The sequence below is a fragment of the Rhea americana genome, unplaced genomic scaffold (genome assembly GCF_003343005.1).
Source record: "Rhea americana isolate MKP2758 unplaced genomic scaffold, rheAme1 scaffold_61, whole genome shotgun sequence".
NCBI lineage: Eukaryota > Metazoa > Chordata > Aves > Rheiformes > Rheidae > Rhea > Rhea americana.
In genome coordinates this window covers 4,555,991-4,573,023 of record NW_028186768.1, presented here as the reverse complement: position 1 = coordinate 4,573,023, position 17,033 = coordinate 4,555,991, and the positions used below count along the sequence as shown (strand labels likewise).

The 17,033-nt window shown below is 49.1% G+C and overlaps 1 long non-coding RNA gene across 1 annotated transcript in view; it reads right to left on the bottom strand.

Annotated features, from left to right (window-relative positions):
• The window catches only part of LOC146587187 (uncharacterized), a 39,533-nt gene extending 25,815 nt beyond the window's left edge, over window positions 1–13,718 (bottom strand). The window contains exons 1-2 of the long non-coding RNA XR_014897725.1: window positions 13,682–13,718; window positions 11,650–11,864 (exon numbers count right to left, since the gene is read on the bottom strand). This is a non-coding gene — a long non-coding RNA (uncharacterized LOC146587187). The remainder of the gene's footprint in view (window positions 1–11,649; window positions 11,865–13,681) is intronic.
• Between the last annotated feature and the right edge of the window lie 3,315 nt (window positions 13,719–17,033).

The following is a 17,033-nucleotide window of genomic DNA, read 5'->3' as shown; positions in this document are numbered from 1 at the left end:
CATATTCCAAAGAGGCTCTAGGCTTGACCAAAAATGGGAACTTGGAAGCCCAACAGTTAATGTAACTGCCAAAATGAAGATCTGGTTGCCAAAGGTGTTCTGGCCAGCAGCTGACTCAAGCAGCCCTCATGGGTTCCCCATATACCTACAKCTGTAACCACCGAGCATGCCCATGGCTAGCCACATGTCAGTAAACCAGAGACACATGGCTCCCACTCTTGGCAGAGTTTGTCAGCCCCATCTGGTCCAGATCCAAYGCCAGGGGCATTCTCAGAGCCTGGCACTTCCTCAAGCTCACTCCACTGAACCAAATGACTAAGTGATCGCCTCCACTTGGAGTGGGTCCTTTCAGCTGCCCCTCCTAGAACACTGGGCCATTGAGGAAGACTCTCAGCACAGCTCCACTACACAGTGGCCAGAGAGCACACCTGCAAAACACATTTCAGTGAATACTGGACATGAAAAACTGAAAGTCCCTGGAGCAGTGGGAGAGGRACCAGAATACACATTTCCATACTCTAATCAATAGACAGGAATGCCCTTCTATCCAGGCCTCTTCAGGCCTGGATTAATACACTGCTGAGAGATATCCATTCCCATTTCTTCCAACAGCTAGGGTGCTCTTCTGTGCACAGTTAATGCAATCCTCCTCAGAGAGAGGAAGAAATAGTCTTCCAGATCCTGCTGAGTGCCTCAGTGTGCTGGCAAGGAGAGGTTCTTCTCCACAATGCACTGGGAGGAGGGGCTGGCACCAGCACTGCAAATCCTCATTCAGACAGACTTACATTCTCAGGACACCACATCCTCAGCATGGGCTATCAGCAGGCAGAACTGGCCCCAAGCCAACCTGCTGGTGCTTCAGAGCTACATGGTCCTGCTCCTACCTCTCTGACTAAACTCCAGAGGTAGCCTGCACAACAAACCCACCATTTCCATTTTGCAGCAGCTCCCCAGAGTTAGGAAGAAGAGTGCTGAGCCCATTTCCCTTCCACAGAGCCAGAAGAGAGCCTTGCTGCTACAGACTTTCAGAGAGATTCAGGATCTGAGTCACAGTCAAGACCACAGACCTTACTTTCAACCCCTGCACTACCTCACTAGTCTGTTCATCAAGGCAATTTATAGCTGATCATTTCAAGGCAAAACAGTACACAGCCTGTGCTTGCCTTTGAAGGGTGGTAAGGAGCTGAACTCCAATGCYATTCACCTGAGAGTTATTAGTCCACCAGCTGGGAAACTAGAGCTTCTTGCCCTCAGCCCTGGCCAGTACCCATCCTGCCAGCCAACACTCAGACTTTTTGATTCTCTTAACCTGGCAGCAGTATCTTTTTAACATAGGCTTAAATGCTGAGTACAGGGGAAGAATGAAGTGTTTTTGTTTTTGGCTTTTTTTCTGTTTGCCTTTTGCAATTAGCAGCTGGGGCTCACACAGTCAGCAGTGAAACAGCATACAGGGAAGGGCTCATACAGCAGCTTTTCCAAGGCTCTAGCACTCTCTGTTAGGAGACATGGGGACACAGCTCTTCTGTTCCAGCTGAGCAGTCCACAGTACCTAAGGTTGCACAGGTCYAGGCCTCGAGAAAATTAGGGACCAAAGATCAGTTACGTGGTCCCTGGAGATAAAGTGTCAATCTTTCAACTCGTACAGATGATCAGGGATGAATGGGAGGCAATGAGTTACAAKCAAGTTTCCTGGAAGAAAGACCAGGACATATCCTGAAATGCAAAGTATTGACCCACACAGGACCAATATAGCTAGGTGCTACTGGGCAGATCTCCGTCTTCCAAGAAGAGCGTTTGCTATTGTTCCSCAGAGTGTAGAGTGTCATTTCTGGACCATCTGACTGAAAGTTTTGCTTCTGCATCTTTCAGCTCTGACTTTCTTGCCACTGCAGAGCCAGCTGTTGCCCTGAGTGTCCCCATTCATGCATCTCTTGACAGCCACAGCTGCACAAGGGATTCATAAAACTAGAGGTGCCAGTTGTGCATGCTCAGGGCCAGATTAGGCCCTAGAGTGTTACTGGCATCACCCTCTCCCTCAACCATCTCATGTCCTACTGAATTACACCAGACATTAAAAAGGATTTTTGAGGAAGTTCCCATCACTCCTGCAAGGAAGGCCACTAGGTTGCCTCTTAGTGTCCTCATGGATCAGAATGGGTAGGCTATGGCCTGTCCACCTTACAGACAAGTGCCCTGGTAGATGCTCTAATTTTTCCTCTTCCCACTGTGCCCAGAAACAAACAGGAGCAGTCAAACTGGTTCAAAGGTTTCAGATAGGTAGTATGGACTAGCACCTACGTTATCTTCTTGGGAGGTGCAGATGTAGACAGCATTTCTCCTTGGAAGGACCAACCACTTCTCCTCATCCAACCATGCTAGTGCAGAGGCTGCTGAATAACTGGAATCCCACTCTCTGGCAGAAGGCAGCAGAGCAGAGGCTCCTGGAGCTGAATCACCAAACCTCCATGAATCTGGGCATGCCCTGCCAGTTCTGACTCATCCCACAGTATCACGGAGTAGGTCACAATAAGACTGCCAATCCCTTCCACACCCATCCCTTTCAAAGGAGGGTTATAGCAACTATGCCCCATAGAGAGAGATCTTGTCCTGTGCATTTCCACGTTTGAGGGAATCCTGCCACAGACCAGACAGCGCTAGGGGCATGGTCAAAGGATGGAAAATGTTTGGGCATTTAGAACAATGTCATCTTTGATTAGGCCCAGAAGGTGCCTCAGCCGTGCGGGGACAGGAGCCCTGGAGGCAAAGGGTTAGCCATTTACTCTCACACATTCCTGTCTAATGCTCCTTTGCCGTTGTTTTTCCCCACCCACACACCAGCCTGCTGCGTAGCTATTGCAACACCAGAAAAGATCATTGACTGCAAAAATGAAAGTGTGTGGAATGAAAATAGCCCCAGTAGTAAGAGATGGGCTGGGAGGCAGAAGTCAAGCAGTCAGGGAAATGACTAAAACAGAAGCTCAAGCAATTTCTAAGAAGCRCACTGTATTAGACTGAATTCAGTTCCAAACTAGAAACTGCTCCCAGGAGGCCCATGACTGCTTCAGAAGGGTCAGGGCATGAACAGAGGGCTAGGAAAGCAATGCCCTCAAGCTGGCTTCACCTGTGTCCTGCAAGAGACAGAGCGACCCAGTTCTCCTCCTCCCTCCACCCAGGCAAGCACCCTCCTGCCCCAGCAGCCTCAAAAAATGGGGGGCAGTTGTACTGAAAACAGTCACCCCTGCTCTGTCCACAGCTTTTTTTTCTACTCCTTATGTTGAGAAGTACAAGTGGCAGAGAAGCAAAATTGTCAGATCCTGTTCCTACAGGTCTACAGCCCAGTGTGAACAGAGGGCACTCCAGCCACACGCTCCAGAAGCAGCTGCAGCCCCTGGCCACATGCCACTGTTCTCCCAAAGACCTTGGCTGGAAGCCAGGAAAAGACATGGGTGGCCTGCACGAAACTTGCTCTGTTGGAGGACGTGTTCAAGGCCTCAACACTGTCCATGATGAGATCTTTACGTTGAGAGTGAGTAAGGCTCAAGAACTACCAAACTTATGGCACTGGCCTGGGWGGACAGGGTGATGCCATTAGCAGCTGTGTGACCCTCTGCAAAGGACAAAAATGCAGTCAGCAYAACACAGAAAAGACTAGGTAGCAGTATGGGGGCTGGGGAACCCCCGGGAGCTGGGCTGGCTGGAGCGAACATGCTGCTGTCACAGCTGGGGCATGTGGGGAATCCAAAYTGAAATACACTGGGAAGAGAAAATGTGCTCCCAAGGGGAGGAGGTGCATTGGAGAGACCCTTGGGTGTTCACTGAACTCGGTTGCTGGACATTTTACACAGACTTTCATTCATCACATCATCCACAGCACACAGCCCCACAAGGAGGAAAGCTGGACAAAAGAAGGAAAGACAGTGAAGAGCAAGAAGTGAGGGACAGCTCCAGAGGTCCAGTTCTGCAACCCCATTCTGAAAAATGCTCTTTTTTCAGCTTTGTGCAGCCRTGTGAGATCTTCTGCTCCTGACTGCTCTCAGTACTGAGTTTTCCTAGAGCTCTCTGACCCCAGGACCTTACGGACCACAGCTCTGACCTCGATGTGCAGCCCTCCCTAGGATGAAGACTCCTCGAATATGAAGGTAACTTTGTACAGGACAGCTGTAGCGACTAGAGAAGGCCCACAAGGAAAGGACCAATCCCCACTGATCCAGAACAAGATGTGAAGGTGCTGGTGGTGCCTATGGAGAGATGGGTGGCATGTGCGACAGTGCAGCTCTGCAGGCAGGTCTGTCCTCAGCTTTCACTTTGCTTGAGATGCAATGGGAGTCAAAACCCCACCATAACAACACACCACTTCCACACGTACTTCAAAGAGGCTAGGGCACTGCTGTCTCTCTCCAGGCCACCCTCTAGCATTTTGTGGCATTCCCTAGAGTAACAGCAGTTGGAGCAGGCACATTCATTCTTCCCCCATGTGCTGGGTCTCCAGTCACCCAGATTAGCAGAAAGAGCTGGAAAAGGTGAGCCATAAACCCGCGACCTCCTGAAAGGAAATAAAATGAAACCCAACCCTGCAGCAAACACAGGGATTTGAGGCTCTGYAATCCTGGCTTTTGAAGGTCTGGGGGTGGCAATGCTTGGTCTCAGCTTTCCCAAAGCTCATGCCTTTCCATGCTGCCCCCAGACAGGCAGCCCTTCCCTGACATGCTCTCCTAGCTCACTGAGAAGCAGCCACTTGCTGAGGAAGGGAGGCTGCAGAAAGGAGAACAGAACAAGCTGAGACAGGCCGAAGAACGAGCCCTGATAAAGCTCTGGGAGCAGGAAGCCCAAATGCAATGAAACATGTCATTGCTCTGTGATTGATGAGAGCGAGCTCCTGCCCTGTTGGCTGCACTCACAAGTCCACTGACAACAACAGGGTCTTGTTGCCCTGGCAAAAATCATTTTTAAAGGAAAAATGCCATGCCTAGGAGCCACAGCAGCCCCAAGCCAGGGAATCCTCCCAAAGGCTTTTGGCAAAGGCTCATGCTGACKCTACCTTATCAGAGAATTTCTACCATTTAGTGCAAAATGTGTATAGGATAGCACGCCACAAACATATCTGGGACAGGCAGGTCAGAGCAGCTGTGTAACAGCAGACAGCACAGCCACCTCCTGGGAAGAGAGGGGCTGCAACATGTCACACATCCCAGGATTTCCTTGGCTCATGGAGGAGAGGTCCCTGGGCCAGGGCCTGTCTCTAGCAGCCCAAAGGGGATCRTGCTGAAGGGCTGCATGAGCAACTCCAAAAGGCAGCTGGTTCATGATGGAGAGCCCTATGAGAGGCTCTTCAGGGGTTATAAAGGTGTKGGGTGTCAATCCATCACTTGTTCAGTTTTGGGGATACCACACTGACAGGTCGAAAGCTGAGGCTCGAGCAGAGCACTTGCAGGGTGTGTGGGTTGAGGCCATGGATCTGAGGCAGCCCTGGGGGACTTTTTCTACTTTACTGCCTTTCTTCCAACAACTCTTAGACTAAGTACCTCACAGATCGAGATCCCTGGCAGCTGGAGAAGATGTGGAGCTAAGAGCAAGCATAATGGAGCTGAAGCACCCTGCACCAGCCCCAGTTCAGTTCTGGCCATGTTCAAGCATTGACAGTCGGTTGCTGGTCTCAGGATTGGCATCTCCTACCCTGTCCCAAGGGCTGCTGGACCCTCAGGGATGTTCATATTTGTACGGAGATGAGGGCACACATTCATGCTGAGGGTGACATTTGGAAAATAATGCAAACAATCTGTGAGCTAGCAGCTCACAGATTCTAGATTCTCACAATCTAGAGCTTAGCAGGCTGAGAGCTCAGTGCCAGGATTTGGACGGGTATTTGGGATCACTCTGAAACACCAAATCCCTTTCAGCTGCAGAGCCCTTCCCAGATGAAGTGTTTCCCCTTGCAGAGCAGACTTGGGGATCCACATTGCCTTTCTTCTTCCCTGGTCTCTTGGTGAGGTATCTGGGCACAATTCCTGTTACCTCCACTGAGGAAGAGACCACCTGAGCCTCGCATTTGGATTGTGTCCACTTCTTCTGTCATGGTCCCATACCTAGAGGTGGATGCACTCCCTTCCCCAGCCTTGCAGTCCACTGGGCTTACCATTCAACTTTTTGGAGATGCCTGAGAAGTGAATCAAACCGACATCAACGGCTCAGTTAGCTGCCTAGTGTCTGCAGGCTCTCCCATGGCGGGCAGAGACCACTGGAGGATGCTGAGGCTCTTGCTCTGAGTCAGCATCCGGAGAACTGCTGTCCTGTATGAYGGCAGGAAACCTCCTTGCTCAGCTCTCTAACACTGGGTCATGTGAACATCCTTCTACAGCTCTGTAAAGACTCCAAAATCTGATCAGAAGAGCAATGTACTGGTCTGAGAGAGTGGCCCTTCTCAGCAGAGCTGTTCTCCAAGGCACAGCTTATGAACAGACGAAGCCAGCAGAGTAGATCTGATAAAAGTGGTAAAGATCTGGCAAAAGTGATAAAAATAATCTATTTCAAGGATTTCAAAGACATAGATGAATGAATGCCCTGATTATTCATTTTCCTGTCCTGGAACATCTAGATTTTCAGCACTGCCATGGTCAAACAGATGAGTCTGGGTATCATTGACTTTAGCTGGCGGCTGTATTTACGCGGGCTGCCCTTGAGCAGGGTGAGTAGGAGCCCAGCAAATACACCATATTCATGTCCAATCTCTGGGATATGCAACATCCTCGCCAGGGAAGGATGTGAGATTATACAGAGTAGCACCCCACAGATACCTCTAACAGACTGGCYAGGCTGCTGTACAGCATCAGTGAGCATCTCTCTAGGGTTGGTTTCAGAAGAGCAGGATTGTGGTGCTCATAGCATCATGGCAGGCAGCAAATTGACTGTTGCTCTGCTAAGGCCTGGAGACCACCCTGGGGGCTCTGCCTGGGATAACTCAGGCTTGCTGCACCTGGGTCAAGGGCCTGGGACAAGGGCACAAGACTCAGGTGTTGTGTCCTGCTGGAAGCCCTGCCAGCGAAGAGGTTAACGATGCTGGGCCACACAAACAGACCCATCCAAAGAGCAAGTGCTCTCTGTGCCACATTTGATTTACACCAGCCTTTGAAGATACTGATCTTAGGATGGATCTTCACAGAGCAATGTTGTGATTTGAACTGAACAGCAACTGCCACTGTAAAGATTTGCAACCAAGCAGGGTTCTGTAACCTATCAGGCAGACCGGCTGATGAATCACAAATGAGTGACTCTTGCAGTGTTTTATTTCCATTAACAACTGCAGTTATTTTAGGAGCTCAGCGCAATGGGGAAAGTGTTTGCAGAGACCAGGCTGATCTAGGAGGAAAATAGATGTGTTTTTTTACTTTTTTTAAGAAAAAAAATGCTGTAACTTAATTGGGAAAAGGCTGGGGTTTGTTTTTCTGTTTTTTGTTTTTCTTTAACTGGACAGYCTTCTGACGCTCTGGAGCATTTTAGGTTTTTCCTAAATGAAGAGCAGCAGTCCTGCCAGGAGCTGTTACTGGGCCACAAGAGCTAAAAGTGGCAAAGGCATTGAAGATTTCCAAAAGCCACAGCTGGAAATAACTGACTGCAGCACTATAGAAACACCACAGGAAAAGCTAAGATGGGTTCTGTGTATTCCCTTCCCATGGCTCCCTGCCCGGGTTTTTCCAGTTCCTTCGTGTTGCAGAGAAACACATTCCTCTCCTGGCCCAGAGCACTTTGAGGACTTTGCTGTGCTTCCAATATGACAAGAAAATATTTTGCCCATCACTGCCTCCTTCTACTGAATTTTCATAAGAATCTGACAGACTAGTGACTTGACAGGCCTTTATTAGTGACTCCATGTAGCTGCTGAGAGTTGGGAAACAGAGAGATACTGATTTTGGCGCAGAGAAATGGAGCTTCAGACACCAGGAGATGTCTAAGTTGAGGTGCTTCAAGGAAGCATTGGGCACAAAGATAGGACTCAGACCAAGTTTACTAGGTCTGACTCTTTGTTTTCATAYGTAGCTAATTAAATGTGTCCAGTACCATTTTCTGGTGCTGAGGAGCACACCTGCACAATTAAACTCTTCTACCCACCAAAACATATCCCTGAATGTGAACTGTCTGGAAGGGGTGCTGCTGTGCCCAGACTGACCCCCAGAGCATGCCTGGGAAGTAATAGGAGATCACCTCAGAGATTATCCTGCCAGTCTAACCCTGTAAGTAGTTACATTTCCATCCCTGGGAACATTTCCTGCCAGCATTTAAATTTCCAGTACAGGCACTGTTCTAGGTAAACCCATTTCCCATAAAGCCTTATAGTAGATGTAGCCCTTGAGGTATCTGCTCCCCTTGGAAAGCATCAGCAAAGAAACACAGCAGAGCCCTGTGATGGGCAGAGCAGGGTCTGAAAGGCACCAGGCAGGCACAAGCTGGGCAGCGATGCAGAGAGGCAGGACAAGAGAAGCTGGGCAAGGAGACTGCATCTGGAAAGGAGTGCAGCTGGGCTGGAGGGAGAGCCTCGTCGGAAGGCTTTGGGAAACAACCAACCAACCCTGGTCTCCACTGGGCACACTGCCAGAGCACCTGGAGCAGAGGTCAGGCTGTTAGGGCCCACCTTTGTGCATGGATAATCCACTAGAGCCATATCTCTTGTGCACATGCAACTAATGTAGGCAGAATGGCCCTTCTGCTGCCTGGCATTGTATGGGCTCCAGGAGAAGTCTTGTAGTCAGTCTGAAAGCTTGAAGTCCTTGAAGGTACAATAGTGCTGAAGTGATGCCAGACAATGAGCTGCCCATATCCTTTAAAAAACAACAGCAAAAATGTCACAAACTTGTGCTTTAAAATGACTCCTTAAGGATGTGACATTAAGCAGGGAACAACTACAAAATGGCAGAATAAGAATCACCTGTCTGGCCTGAGGTCACCTCCTCAAGCGGGGAGTGTCTCAGCAGGTCTTGTTAAATGGGAACGGATTATCTTTCAAAAGATTCCTCTAGTTCAGCTCCCAAAGGACTGAATCAAGGTGGGAAGCAGGTAGCAGAAGCAACTGTTGATGCACCCAGCAGGGGCTGGCAGGTGTGGGGTGAGCAAAGCATGTCCTGACACTGGACGCTTCTTGCAGGGACATAAGCCAGTGGGATCTGTTGCTCAGAACATGTACAGCCAGGCCCTGGGCACCTCTGAGCGGGGAAACTTTGACCTTTAGCGCTCTGTGACTCAATCCCCTGGCTGTGAGACACAGAAAGATGCACCTTAGTGCTTGGCAGTCCTGCCAAATGTCAAGCCACAGTGTTCCCCACATATTCAGCCCTCACCGACATGCCAACACTAGGTTTGGAGATGAGGCTGTGCAGATGAACTTTGCAGAACAGCACCAGGCAACGGGGCCATTCCTTTAGGGGTTCGGGGACTCCTGCTCATCTTGCAAGGACCAGAAATTGCTCCCATGCAGCCAGTGCTGGAGAACCATCTACGTGGTGTGAGTTTGACTGCCTCTGCCCAAGTGCTGTATTACACCCTGGTGCCAGGTAACTGAGCAGTTGGACCAAGGACTGGGCATGCCCTATGGCTGTCTGTATCACAACATTCTTGCTTCTCAGGGACTTCTCAGCACCCCTGGCCACAGGCATGCTCCTGCAGGGGCAAGACAAGGCATTTGGGGTCTTTCCACCTGGGCACAAGCCATGTATGCACCCTCAGGCACTCCTATTTATATGTCCTAGGTGCTCAAGCAGGACTAGCCAAGACACACCTAAAGGAAATGGTGACCTGCTGAACGTTTTCCACTTTGCTCCGCACCATTCATGAGCACCTTTGTTTCTGTTTGTGCTGCCATGACAACCAGGCAAGGAATTGGACACTGGAATTGTATTGCTTCTTGCATCGTGGAGAAAAAAATGCCACAGAGCCCAGCCTGTTTCAGGGCATGTGCAATAGTATAATCACTGGTTCAACTGAAGGCCTCCAAGAAGACCTACAGGCTATACTTCCTTCTTGTTTTCATCTCTATGGCTAGGAGCAGGCAATATCTTTGCCCCTTTCTCTCTGGTCGTGGTCACCACTTCATGTTCGCCTGCAGCAAATCAGTCTCAAACCCCTAATTCCACTCCTCCCAGCTGTGTCCCACTGCATCCTGCAGCATCTCTTTAAACAAGACACGACAGGTGAGGTTTTTCTCAGGAACTGCTATCGCTTCTGCTCCCAGGTTTCAGGCTTTGGGCTCTCATTCCTGCCATGCGAGTCCACTCAGACCATCCCTGAAGGTAAAGCAGCTTGAGAACCAATTAAATATTTTTGGTGAGCCCTGAATTTTTTAAGCCTAGCAACAGGACAAGAGGCAGCAAGCACAAACTGAAACACAGGAAGTTCCACCTGAATATAAGGAAGAACTTCTTTACTATGAGAGTGACAGAGCACTGGAACAGGTTGCCCAGAGAGGTTGTGGAGTCTCCCTCTCTAGAGATATTCAAAGCCTGCCTGGATGCAACCCTGTCTAACATGCTCTAGGTGACCCTGCTTGAGAAGGGGGGTTGGACTAGATGATCTCCAGAGGTCTCTTCCAACCTCAACCATTCTGAATCTGTGTAATGGTCTTTAAAATTAGACCATGGAAAATATTTACAGCATCCAATCTACTCTACAGTATTCAGGCTGGCTGCAAGATAACAGGATCTCCTCCATGAACCTGTATAGTCAGTCTGGAAGATGGTAACATAAGTAGAAGACTGCTTTCAAGGAGGCTTTGCTTGTCCAGGTCCAGGAGAATGCAAAGCTCTTGTCATGGTCTATGGTGACAAAGTAACACATCAGGATATTAATATCAGATGATATTAATCACCTCCTCTTGTATAGCTGCCTACCGTGGAGCTGATAAATAACTCTCTCATGGGAATATTGTGGTTTCTCTCAGCAAACTGCAGAAGTCTCTGGATGACCAGCTCAGATGGAGACACATATGATCTGGACAACAGGAGTGTGTTTGAATGAGGAGGTGATGCATCATGTTGGGGCCCTGACACTGCGCCCAAACTCTTCCTGTTGAACCTTGGTCACAGTGTTTTAGGAAACAAGGGACATGCAGAGGTTTGTCACTCACGTGCTGAAGCAGCAGCAGATGTTGTCGTCATTATTCCAGCTTTGGGCCAAACTTAGTGTTGCAGTTTTGGAGATTCAGGTCTGAAGATGCTTTGCTGAAAGCACCAGGAGAGATGTGTGTTCTCCTCTGTTGCATTTCCCAAAGCTGGAAGATACTCCAGCTACATGCTTTGATCTCTATCATCCATGGTGGCCCCAGAGTACTCACACTCTCAAGCACTAAAATCAGAGATGTTTTGTAGATCTTCACCTTCCTCTCCTGCGCATTGCCGAAGGGTTGTCTCTRTTCCAGTACCTTTCAACATGTCCCCAACCCAAGCTGGCTATCAGCATAAATGTTCTTCAGAACCAAGAGTGTTATTAGCAGGGGAAGAGTTCCCTGAAGGAAAAGGTTAGTGCTTGGTGTTCATGGTTCCCCTAAAAACAGGGTTGGCTTGCTCTACAGAGCAAGACATTTGGGCATTTAAACTAATGGTCATGGTGGGACAGGCAGAGAAATAGCACCTGTTTATATTCCCAAACCACTTCTCAGCAAATGGTTACCTGGAAGATGGAGAATGGAGTACCCAGGTAGAGAGATGTCCTCTAGCACACAGTGCATGCCTCCTCCGGTGTACCCTGGGAAATGTATCCAAGTGAGAACAATTCCATGATGAACCAACTCGTCAGGAGGCCCACACACACAACAGGCAGGACAACAGTCAAGAAGACTCTTCAGCAGTTGAAGAACATGGGAGATGGCTGTGATCGCTGGAGAGCTGAAACACATGTGAGGGAGAGACGATGACTGGCTGGCAAGGGCTACCTCCCAGCACAGGCAAGAGCCCTGCAATAGCTGGGTCATCCCTGAGACAATGTTTGCTACATCTTCCACCAAATTTACACCCCTCTAAATTGCTCCTCTTCCCATCCTGTGTTCCTCCCTTTCTGCAGAGGGGCCTCATGCCGTTGAAGCATCCAGGCTACAGTGATGGAACAGTAAGTCTCGCTTTAGACCCTGTGGATCTTCTTGGTGGCCCTTCAGGCTTTTCACTGCATGGAAAAGAGAGAGGACAGAAACATGGGCTGCCTCCTGTGAGATCAATTGGCAACTGCACTTCAAAGACCCCCCCAGGTTGGGTCTGCAGGGCCATGCATTCTGGAAGAGCCCAAATCAACACAGTGGACACAGAATATTTTCTGGTCTGCTGTGAAGATTCAACCTGATCTGACCTTCTGCTGATGCAAACTACATGCACACAGCAGGTGTGCACACTCTGGAAATAACTTCCTCAACATGCAGGCACCTGGCAGCAAATGAGGACAGGTACAGCAGAACCTGCTATGTTCAGCCAGAGTCAATTCCTGGGCTGTAATGAAGCTGCAGTAATGAGTGTGTCCATAATTCTGGACTAATTAATGCAGTGCTAGTGCTTCAGGAACTTCTATTTTATGGCTTAGCCATAAAAGTTGATGTTCTGTTGAAACGTGATTTGCAAGGACTCCCATTCTACTTCCTTCCTTTCTATTTATTTTATAAAAGGAAAGACTGGCTATATTAACTTATCAGACTTCCTACCTGTAACAACCCTTTGGTTCCCTGAAAAGTTCATTAAGCCAATTGTTTGCACTCATGTGACAAATTAAATGAAATGTGCCAAGCAATAGCTGCAAGAGCTATCCAATATCCTTGTCTTATGTCTGACCCTTGCACAACTGGTGTTGGTCAGACATGAAGTGGTTCACATCTTTGTGGGAGCCAAAACAGATCGTGAAATGGAAACCATGGTAATCTGGAGATCAAAATTTTATAATCATATCATCCATTGAGCAGAGAGGAACATCATGAGGTTCAACAAGGGCGAGTGCAGGGTCCTGTACTAGGGAGAAATAACCCTAGGCACCAGTACAAGCTGGGGGGTGACCTGCTGSCAAGCAGCTCTGCGGAGAAGGACCTGGGAGTGCTGGTGGACAAGTTGACTATGAGCCAGCAATGTGCCCTTTTGGCCAGGAAGGCCAATGGTCTCCTGGGGTGCATTAGGAAGGGAGTTGCCAGCAGGTGGAGGGAGGTGATCCTGCCCCTCTACTCAGCCCTGCTGAGGCCTCATCTCAAGTACTGCATCCAGTTCTGGGCTYCGCAGTACAAGAGAGACATGGACCTACTGGAGAGAGTCCAGTGTAGGGCTACGAAGATGATCAGAGGGCTGGAGCATCTGCCCTATGAGGAACGGCTATGAGAGCCTCTTCAGCCTGGGGAAGAGAAGACTGAGGGGGGATCTTATCAATGTGTACAAGTACCTGAAGGGAGGGTGTCAAGGGGACAGGGACAAACTCTTTTCAGTTGTCCCATGTGAAAGGACAAGACAAAATGGGCACAAACTGAACCGCAGGAAGTTCCACCTGAATGTGAGGAGGACTTTCTTCACTGTGAGGGTGACAGAGGACTGGAACAGGTTGCCCAGAGAGGTTGTGGAGTCTCCTTCTCTGGAGMTATTCAAAGCCTACCTGGATGCAACCCTGTCTAACATGCTCTAGGTGATCCTGCTGAGCAGGGGGGTTGGACTAGATGATCTCCAGAGGTCCGTTCCAAYCTTACCCATTCTGTGATTCTGTGATCTTGCCTGATCAGTACATGGAACCTGATAGCAAAAGACAGCAGAGACAGCACCTTGAGCTCAGTGTCCAATCCTACAGCCCAGTCCAGGCCCTCAGTGCCATTTTTTGGCATTCAGTTCTTATCTTTTATCCAGATCTGAACAGCAGCAGAGCTGGTCAGAGAGCAAAAGAAGCAAGCTCTTCCCTCAGCTCAGACATTAATGTGATACTCCTCTCCCCAGTCCAAGAAATTTCTCTTTTCTTCTCTTCTCTTCTCTTCTCTTCTCTTCTCTTCTCTTCTCTTCTCTTCTCTTCTCTTCTCTTCTCTTCTCTTCTCTTCTCTTCTCTTCTCTTCTCTTCTCTTCTCTTCTCTTCCGTAGAAAAACACAGAGTTCATCCCCACCAATCCCATGAGGTCTTTGGCCTGCTGCATTTCTATCTCACATCTCTCATGGGCTCAGTGACCAGTTCCTGGAAGACATTGCCTACATCAACCAGCAAAGCAAGGAGTAGACACTTAGGTGTGCTAGGGGGAGGCATCCTTGGAGATGCCTTCCCTCAGACAAAGAATATCACCAACACCAAATCAGATTACCCACGCATTTATCTGGCTGAGTCTTGACCCCCCCTTCCAATGATGGAGACCCCCATACCTGTCTGGGGGCCTCTTCTTATGCTGTATTAACCTTACAGTTAAACCCTTTTCCTAATATCCAAGTGGAAGGTCCCAAGGCTGTCACAAACTGGAGGGTTGTTGCACCTTATTTTGACACCTGGTGCTACCAAGAAGAGTTTATCTCCATCACCTTTGTAGCAAACCTTCCAGAAGTTGAAGGATGCTATTAGATCCTCCCTTAGCTTCCCCTTCTCCGAACTAAACCAATCATGCTCYCTCTATATTTCCACATGGGACCTGTGTGCCAGGCCCCTGGTTACATTGGTAGTCTCTGCTGGGAGATGGTACTCCAGCCACATACTTTGATCTCTATCACCCATGGCGGCCCCTGAGTACTTACACTCTCAAGTACTAAAATCAGAGATGTTTTGTAGATCTTCACCTCCAATTTCTCCTACCCTTCCTGAACCATTCAGAGGAGATAGGACACAAAATTAGACACACTAGTTCAAATGCTTGGGGTCAAACATGGGAACTACATCACTGAGCAGAACGGTGTTTGTTTTGCTTTGTGGATCAGCTTTTGACATCAGTCCGTTTTATGCAGAGCCATTGACTTGCCCTGTGCCAAGAGATTTGTCTGGTGCTACCACAACTGGTCAGTGCCATCTCTGGACTCCTGGGAACAGAGGGGTTCACCTACTCGTGTTTATGTAGGAACGATGCAATCAGGTTTGGAAAAATAGACCTACTACACCAGCAAGCTGACGCACAATGTGTTTGGAACTTTCCATTAGAAACATGTGTATCCTTCTAAAATAATTAGCCTATTAGTTCAGGAAGGGACGAGAAATTACTTACAAATGACTCCTATACAAACACTCTGTCCCTGCTCCCCACCTGTGCCTGCTTGGCTCTTCCCCTCTCTCCCACCCACCTCCCCCTTCCTCACTCTCTGCCAATTCATGAAGACTGGGAAGAGAGAGTCCTGGTTGTTTCCAAGGTGGGAATCCAGTTAACCACCTCTTGAGCCCATCCGTGTCCCATGCTAAGTTTGGAGGCATGCAGGCAGTTCCCAAATAGAGGCCAGGGATGCTGGCAAGCCACTGCAGCAGGTCAGCATGGAGAGAAGGTCCCACAGGAGATGTGTGGCTGATTGAAGTCCAGAAAGAAGACAGCAATTGGGAGCTGAGTGCCAGACACAGACCTCAACAAGGATGATATTTTTTTTAAAAAAGCAACTTCTCTAAAAAATGTTGAAATCTTCTACTGCTTTGGAAGCAGTTCCTGTGCTTCCAAACACGCTGTCTGTGTCACTTCCCTGGAAGAGCTGTCTAGAAGCAAAGGCAAAGTTTTTCTGCTGTCCTTTTCTCCAGCACCTTTAGACCAGCTGAGAGTCAGCACTATTTGCCTTCCTCCCCACCACTGGGGAATGTGTGAGCTGGATGGGCTGAGTAAAAATGACCTAATGCAGAGCAAAATCAGAAAATGAGCAATGCGATGGTCATAACAATGCTTCCCAAATGAGTTCACTGCACCCAGGGGACTGTAACCACTGTTGGATTTCCTGTCCTGGCAGCAGCTCAGCTGGGCTCAGTTTATTTCCTTGACAGACAGCATCTGAGTCTGACTCAATACTGTTTTTATTTTTACTTCAGAAATATTTTATTTTCTCCTTCTTTGCTCTCCCGGATTTTTGTAAAAGAGCAACATCGCTAATGCTGGCCAGAGAACTCGGTAGCACTTGCTGTTACAGCCTCAGTTCGAGGCTGCCTCCAAAGGGAAAGCGTTTTTGCTGCTCGTCTGGGTAGGACGAAATCCCGCAAAGGACCACGTCGAGCCTTGTGCCCACCAGTCRTGCTGCAGAGACTCCCCGCGGCTCCGCGATGCAGCAGTTCAGCTGCAGAGCCCAGGATGGGCCCCAGGATCACTGAGTGGCGTTCAGAAGGACCCAAGCGCTCAAACGCCTCTCGGCAACACCCCCCCCAGCCCTTTATCAAATGCAGCGGAAGCAAAAGTGCCCAAACACACCCCAAACCGACACCAATATTTGCAGCGCTGCCGGGCAGGCTATCGAAGGATGGATGTTCCTGCAGCAGGGTTCTGGCCAGCTTCTCGGGATCTCAATTACCCAAACAAGAGTGCGGCATGCCCCTGAGAGCCTAAATAATTTGCTGCATGTGATTAAATGCCTTGCATAGAAAGTCAGCTGTTTCACCGTGGCAGGGGAATTCTTCTGTCTGCAGCTCAATAGCTAGCTGCTGAGTTATGTTTAGTCTACGGTTATAAAGTAGCCTTGTTTCTATTCTGAGAATATTTGTCTAATCAGGGGTCCAAAAATTATCTTGCTCAGTAGAAAGCTATGGATTTTTTGGATGGATTTTTACTCCATGCCGGGTGCCTTGAAAAAGCCTAATAATCCTGTTTGAGCAAGGGGGCTGGACTAGATGATCTCCAGGAGGCCCTTCCAACCTCAACCGTTCTGYGATTCCATGAGAAAAGCTGCAAATTGCTGGAGGATCGGGGGGAAGGGGGCATGGCGCACACTTGTACGAAAGCCAAAACGTTTTACTCATTTTGCAAGACTGAAGGAAAGGTTGTACATTCACAGCCGCCAGCCAGCTCCGAAACGAGGGCAGCTGGCCCTGGATGCAACMGCAGCGCTGCGTGGCCATGGATGCTGCGGCCACGTCTTTGCGTGCAGGTGAGACCCGACGTTGGACCGGCAGGGGACACC